Source organism: Solanum stenotomum, chromosome 10 (assembly GCF_019186545.1).
Source record: "Solanum stenotomum isolate F172 chromosome 10, ASM1918654v1, whole genome shotgun sequence".
NCBI lineage: Eukaryota > Viridiplantae > Streptophyta > Magnoliopsida > Solanales > Solanaceae > Solanum > Solanum stenotomum.
In genome coordinates this window covers 10,315,732-10,322,613 of record NC_064291.1, presented here as the reverse complement: position 1 = coordinate 10,322,613, position 6,882 = coordinate 10,315,732, and positions in this window count along the sequence as shown.

The window sequence follows — 6,882 nt, the reverse complement described above, 5'->3', positions numbered from 1 at the left end:
AGGTGTTCAACCAGTTTATCAACACATATCAGTTCTAAGTTCCTGACAAAGAAAAATAACTCAAAAGATAAACGTGTTAGTCTATGTAGATGATAAATAATACAAAATATCGCACATATGACCGCAAACACATAAGAGTTGCTCCACTTAAAGATAAACTAGCCCAAATATTTAGAAACATTATTAAATTGACAGAATTTTGTCTATTTGATTTTGAGCTTAGTGAATCAGAAAGGTCAACTTAAGTCGAAACAAAGTTAATTTTATCTTTTATTGTCATATTTTTTTTTATTTTCGATTGATATGAAACTCTATTCTCTTTGCAAGGGTTGGAAAAGATAAAAATTTCTTAAAATGAGGACCGACCCTTGAAAGGTTGCCTACGTATCTCACGAGGGAGAATTCAAGTCCTACGTAGTTTGACCTTTCTTTTTGACTTAAGACCAAAAGTCGACCTTTTCTGAGATGGGAGAGTAAGGATTTGAAAATGAAGTTTGAATTTTGTTGGAAAACTAAAGACTCGAAGAATATTTGGACGCACTTTCGATAGTGACTTAATATTTGTGCTTAGGGGTTCTAAAAAATCTCGAACAAGAGTGAGCTAGAATATCTCCAAATAAAGCAACATATTCACACACGCAGTTATAACACATAAGCAAATATTGCGCGTTCTAAACAGTTATGCGACCTTTTTGTGCCAAGGGTAGGCCTAATGATTTGGAAGATGTATACGTCATTTGAAACATTCAATTGCCCCCAAAACCCAAATTTATACAAGTTTAGGAATACAAATAATCAGTCCCACGTAGGGGTACAATCCTAAACTATTCTTCCATGGGAGGTCCCTCTTCTTTCTTGATTTCTTGTCATCTCCGAGTGCCAACGCCTTTGGATGGACTAGTAACTTGATCATTCTTCAACTCGAACAAACTATTAAACTCTCTACACCAACAGACAGTGGTTTGTCAAAAAGCGTATACATCCTTTAAATTTAAACACATAAATATGATCATCCATTTAGGCTATGACCCGTTTTGAACTCAAGGTGGTCTATCTAATGGGCCCAACACGCCTTGAGTGTTGGGTCATCTTAGGCCAATGCACTAATTTTTGGGATTGGGCTTCACTTTACACTAGTTTGACTAAGAGTGAGCTTTATTTATAGTAGATCAGTGACCCAAGTGGACTACTTGGGCTGGGATAATTAACGACCATTGACTATCCAGTAGTCAACTACATTCGTTAGGGTGCCCCGAGAATAATTTGGTTAACGAACAACTGCGGCCCGCATAATCGTCTTTTAAGTAAAAACAAAAATAAGTGTCGTTTGACGAAATATATGTCATGCTATGAATGCAACAATTTAATATTGCTAAAAATTAAACAAATAAGCAAATAAATAACAAACATTAGCCAAACATATTAATTTTAAGGTTAGAACCCAATATGTTTCCCCAACAGAGTTGTCATTCTGTTTTATTTAAACAGAGAAAACAACGGGTTTTAAGAGTCGCCACTTAATTTTTAAAGAAAAATTAAGAAAACTGATTTTTTCTAAAGATTAAAACAGAAATAAATTGAAAATATTTAAGGGGGTTCGGGGTTCTTATTAGCATTTTAGAAAGGATTTGAAAGCATCCAAAATATCCGCTAACACGCGGTTATCCGATAATTAACTATTTGACTAAAAAATAAATTGACTTAATTCAATATTGAGAGAATGAATAATTATGAAAGTAAAAACCATTTTAAGGGGGGAAAAGTGAAATATTGAGATATTATCTAAGTAAAATATTTCGAAGTAATTCAAGTAAGAAAATAAACAATTATTCAATTTTTAGGAAAATAAAAGTAATTGATTTAAAGTGGTTATCTTTTGGGGAATTGGTTTAGGGAACAACCTTAAAATTAAACAAACAAGTAAACAAGCGATAACAATCAAAATAAATAGGAGATGAAGAAGGGAAACTGGGCCCAAGTCTGGTTCTATCCGCCTGGCCAACACTTGGGCCTAATTTCTGTTTTGGGACCAAAGGCCCAACATAACTTTCACATATAGCAAACACAAAATCCATATTTGTATGCTATAGCAAAGTTTGCATAATTGCGCTCCATAGCAAAAATATATATGTATAATTCACTATACATATAGAAAAAAATAGTTGTATAATTCGCTATACATATACAAAGAAAATAGTTGTATAATTCGCTATACATATACAAAATAAAACAGTTGTATGTAAAAGATCAATTGTATAATCTGTGTATGTATAAAACGAGAAAGAGAGAAAGGCAAAAGAAAACTGGGCAGAGAAATATTTGTATTGTATAATTATAAGTGTATAGGACGAAGATATATGTATTTGCATGTGTATGTAGAATTTTCTCTCGCTTTATACAAATAGAAGCACGATTTATACATTTCGTTTCTATTGTATAAGCGAGAGAGGTGAGCAAGATTTGGGAGAGTGGTGAGCGAGATCTGGGAGAGGGGAACAAAAATACATGTATATATACAATTTCCTCTCGCTTTATACAAAGACAAACACATTTATACATTTGTGTTTGTATAAAAGCGAGAGAGATGAGCGAGACTGCTACCAAACGAGAGTGGCGAGCGAGATTCCACTAGGGAGAGTGGCGAAAATAGCAATAGTTTGCTATAGGGTACAATTAAATCAAAGTATATTTATAGCATTTAATTTGAATTAATAGTTTGCTATTATATATAATTTTCCCTATATAGTACGTGTCCCAAACTAATCTTTGAAATTTACTTTTCTTTGGGCCTTTGGCCTAATTCTTGTCTCCTTGTACCTGTCTTAATAACTAACAAATAATAATAATTATAATAAAAGGGTTTAGGCCCAAAATAACAAAATACAAGCTGAATTTCAAGGCATTTAGGCCCATTTCCATTTTCGTATACACTAGTTGTATACTAGTGTATACAATCTCGTATATTAGCTCCAAACACATGTACGTCAATTCCAAAAACTTATTTTTCAATTTCGATGGCTGGCTAACTCGAAAGAATTGGGCCTCTATGGTCCAATATGAAAATGGAAGGCTAGGGGATAGAGTCCATGAGGACTTAGGCAGATTTCACATGTAATAAAAAATGAAAATAAAAATTAGTACTCAATTATAATATCTCTAAACCATAGCTCAACAATGATCAACCAATCCCAAAATAATAAATGTATTGAAGGGAATTACAACTTAACACCTTAAGCAAAAAAAAAAAGAAATAAATAGATTGGATAATTATAGTAAAACAAATCGCAGATTCCAAGCAGAAGAGAAGACAATTTTAATCAGACCTAAAATGATTCAATCAACCCACATGCTCTGTAAAATCTCATTTACACATTAATTGTAATCAACTAAGCCATAAAATCATTCTTTCCTCTCGGTAGACTAGTGCAGAAACCAAATAACATACAACCCAAACCACCGGCAATTGATCTTATACTAAGGAAAAATCAACATGCTGAACACATTAAGAAAATAAATTAATGCCAATAAATTTATACATCGAGTAACCTTAAAGATTAAAGTCTAACAAAACTAAAAATCGGAAGAAGAAAATAAGAAGCTTAGATTCTAAGCTGACTCAATCACGAACAACAATCCATTCCAAACCATTTTTTTTAAAAAAAAAAGACAGAGAGATGGTAGAAATTTAATCATGGGTCACACTAATTAGTGAGATATTAATACTTGATCAAAAATGTAGAAAAGAATAATGAGAAAAAAGAAATAATCAAATACTATTAAATAGAAACTTATTTAGCTACAGACATCAAAATCAGTCTTAACATGCTTTAGAGCATAAGGCAATGAATTAACCAACTCATACGATTTACACTAGTCGAAATAACAACAAGAAGAAAACAACTTATAAATCAGAAAACCGAAATCACCTATGGAAGATGATTTCGAACTTAATGACTGAACCACAAATTTCATAGTCAACCAGGAAAGATTAACAATGAGGCAAGAAGAAAATAGGAAGAAACCAACTTAACGCCTTACAGAAATATTAATATTTCGAGCAAAACAAACCAAAAAGACACTTGAATCGACAAACAAGCTTATATCAATGCTTTGCAATCAACAGTAAGTCGAAAAAAGTCAACATTCTAACATTTAGACGCCTCATTCAAGAAGGAAAATGAGAAGTAATAATGAGGATGTTACCTTTCGTTGAGCAGGAACTGGAACCATGAGTTGGAGAGCTTCTTGTAACCACCAGTGAGACTTCAACAGAAAGCAAGAAAGAAAAAACCCAAAGCTAAATTCCCAAATTCTTATAGTTTGGAACCTATTTCTATATATATTTGATCGGCTAAGGTAATGTGTAGCCAGTAATTTTATTGTGTTTTTCTTCTCTAAAGCCAACTGATTCCAACTCTTTCCCAACTTTTTTCCAAACCCCCACAACGAAGAAGAAAAAGGCTTTTATAGAAGAAGATTAGGGCTGATTTAAGGGGGAAAACGGGAGGGATTGGGAGAATTTGAATTTCGAATTCCTATTTTTGAGATAAGGCTCAAACGGCTAGCAAAGTACCAATTTCAACGGATTTAGAAGGAAAGTCGTCCGATTTGAGCCAAGGACGCACTCAGAAGGAGATGGAGACGCCTGGCCTTACTCTCGTACTAACGGATAAGGAAGAGGACGAGGGTCACACGATTTTGGTCACGTCTGGTTTGCTGTTTTGCTGGAGCAGTGTTTTGCAGCGCGTGGACTGGGTTTCGTTGAACTTCTAGAGAAGAAGAACGAAGGGTATAGGGGTGGAGTCACGTTTGTTTGCTGTGTGGGCTGCTGTTGTAGGTTGTATTGTTGGAATAATTGGGTTTTTGGGCTGTGTCTTGGTCTAATGTTGGCTGGAAATTGGAGGCATTAATGGATTGAGTTATAGGAATTGGAAACAAGAGCATTGGGTTGCTAAAAAATGAAAAAAAGGGCCCAAAACGTAGATAGGTTAAGGATAAAATTTAATTGATTAGAATTTGAATTTAAGCTTTAGCCATATGAATTTAAATTATAGCCAATTGGATAGTTAAAAGGTAGTCAAAATTAGTTAATTATGATAAGTTTGGCTAATAATTAAATAACATGAATTAATATAATTAATTTACGAGCTTCTTAATCTTAACAAAATAAAAATAATTAACTTACTTATGAAATAATTAATTCGAATATATAAACTAATATCAAATGAGCTAATTAACACTATACTTAAAAAGTAAACTCTTTTTGAAATGATTTTTTTTTTAAGTTCGTAAAATGTAATAATTATTTACAAAATTATATATATATACTGTTTTAAAATTATAAAAATGACTAAAATTATTTCAAAACTAAAAAAATATTATTATTTATTTTTGAATTTTTTGTAAAACTAATCATTCCAAGTCATTGAAAATTAAGAAGTTTGAAAGTTAATTCTTATCGGGGAGGGTCAAAATTGGGTGTCAACAACGGACCTGTAGGACGGGGTGTCGCCCCACCTATGGTCTGTAGGTCTAGGGTCGTAGGTCACCACGTGTAAAAGTTGTCAAGCTCGGCCAAGGTAAAGGTTAAATGGTAAATTCCTTTTAAGGTTAGTTAAGTTAGGGGATGTTTATTATTGATTAATTAAAGTATTCTAAGGCTTTTAAAGGTATTAAAACTCCTTTTTCAATTCATTATTCCAAACACTCAAATTAGAAACTACCTCTCCTCTCCAAATATTTTATCTCTAGAAACCATCATTAGAGAAGAAGGATTCAAACTTTCAAGCTCAAGATCTCACCATTCTCACTCATTTTTCGTGGAGTTTCTTCCCTAAAAGGTATGGTAGTCTTCATCCTTGATTAAGTTTCATTCAAGGAGCCCTATCAAAAGATGAATTCAAGTTTCCAAAATTCCCCAAAAACCTAGGGTTTTCAATCTATGCATGTGTTCAATTCCAAAACGTTTTCAAAGTTATATATATGATGAATTATGAATGGATTGTTAAATTAATGATGAATTATGGTGAATTTCTCCTATGAACCCATGTTTCTCCCAAAATCCTAAGTTGAGAATTGTGATTGGGAATTGATTGATCATGAAGGTATGTTGAATTGTTTATGTCATTGAATTAGTTAGTGAATCATGTTAATTCCCTTATCTAATGTAGTATTCTAGATGTTTGGATTGAGATTGATTCATAGCCTTGGAGGGCAATTTCATGAAGGATATATGTATGATTATGATGTGAAGTATATGTATGTGATCTCAATGAAAGTATTATGATTATGTTTAGAATGTAATTGTGTTATGATTGAAAGTTTATTCTCAATTAACACTCATGAATGATGATGATGTAATGTGAAGGGTTTCTATAATGCGATGTTACATGTTGAATTGGTAGGCTTAGGCCATCCTCTTTTTGTATAAATGAAAGTAATGTGGATTGATGTATCTTAAATTGGTAGGCTTAAGGCATCCTTTTCTTGTATTGATGAATGTGATCTTGATTGAAGTACCTTGAATTGGTAGGCTTAGTCATCCTCTTCTTATGTAATGAGTGTGTCTTGACTTAATGAATATGAATCGATAGGCTTATGACATTCATTTCATGATGAGACAATGAACTAATGTAATGATGACTCTTGAATCAATAGGCTTATGGCATTCCTTTCCTAAAGAGTCAATGAACTAATGTAATGATGAACCTTTAATTGATAGGCTTATGGTGTTCCTTTCATGAGGATTCAATGAGCTGTCTTTATAATGTACCATGAATCGATAGGCTTATGGTGTTCCTTTCATGTGTAATAATGTACCTTGGGTCGATAGGCCTATGGCACTCCGTTCAAGTGTAAGAATGTTAATGAAAATGAACTACT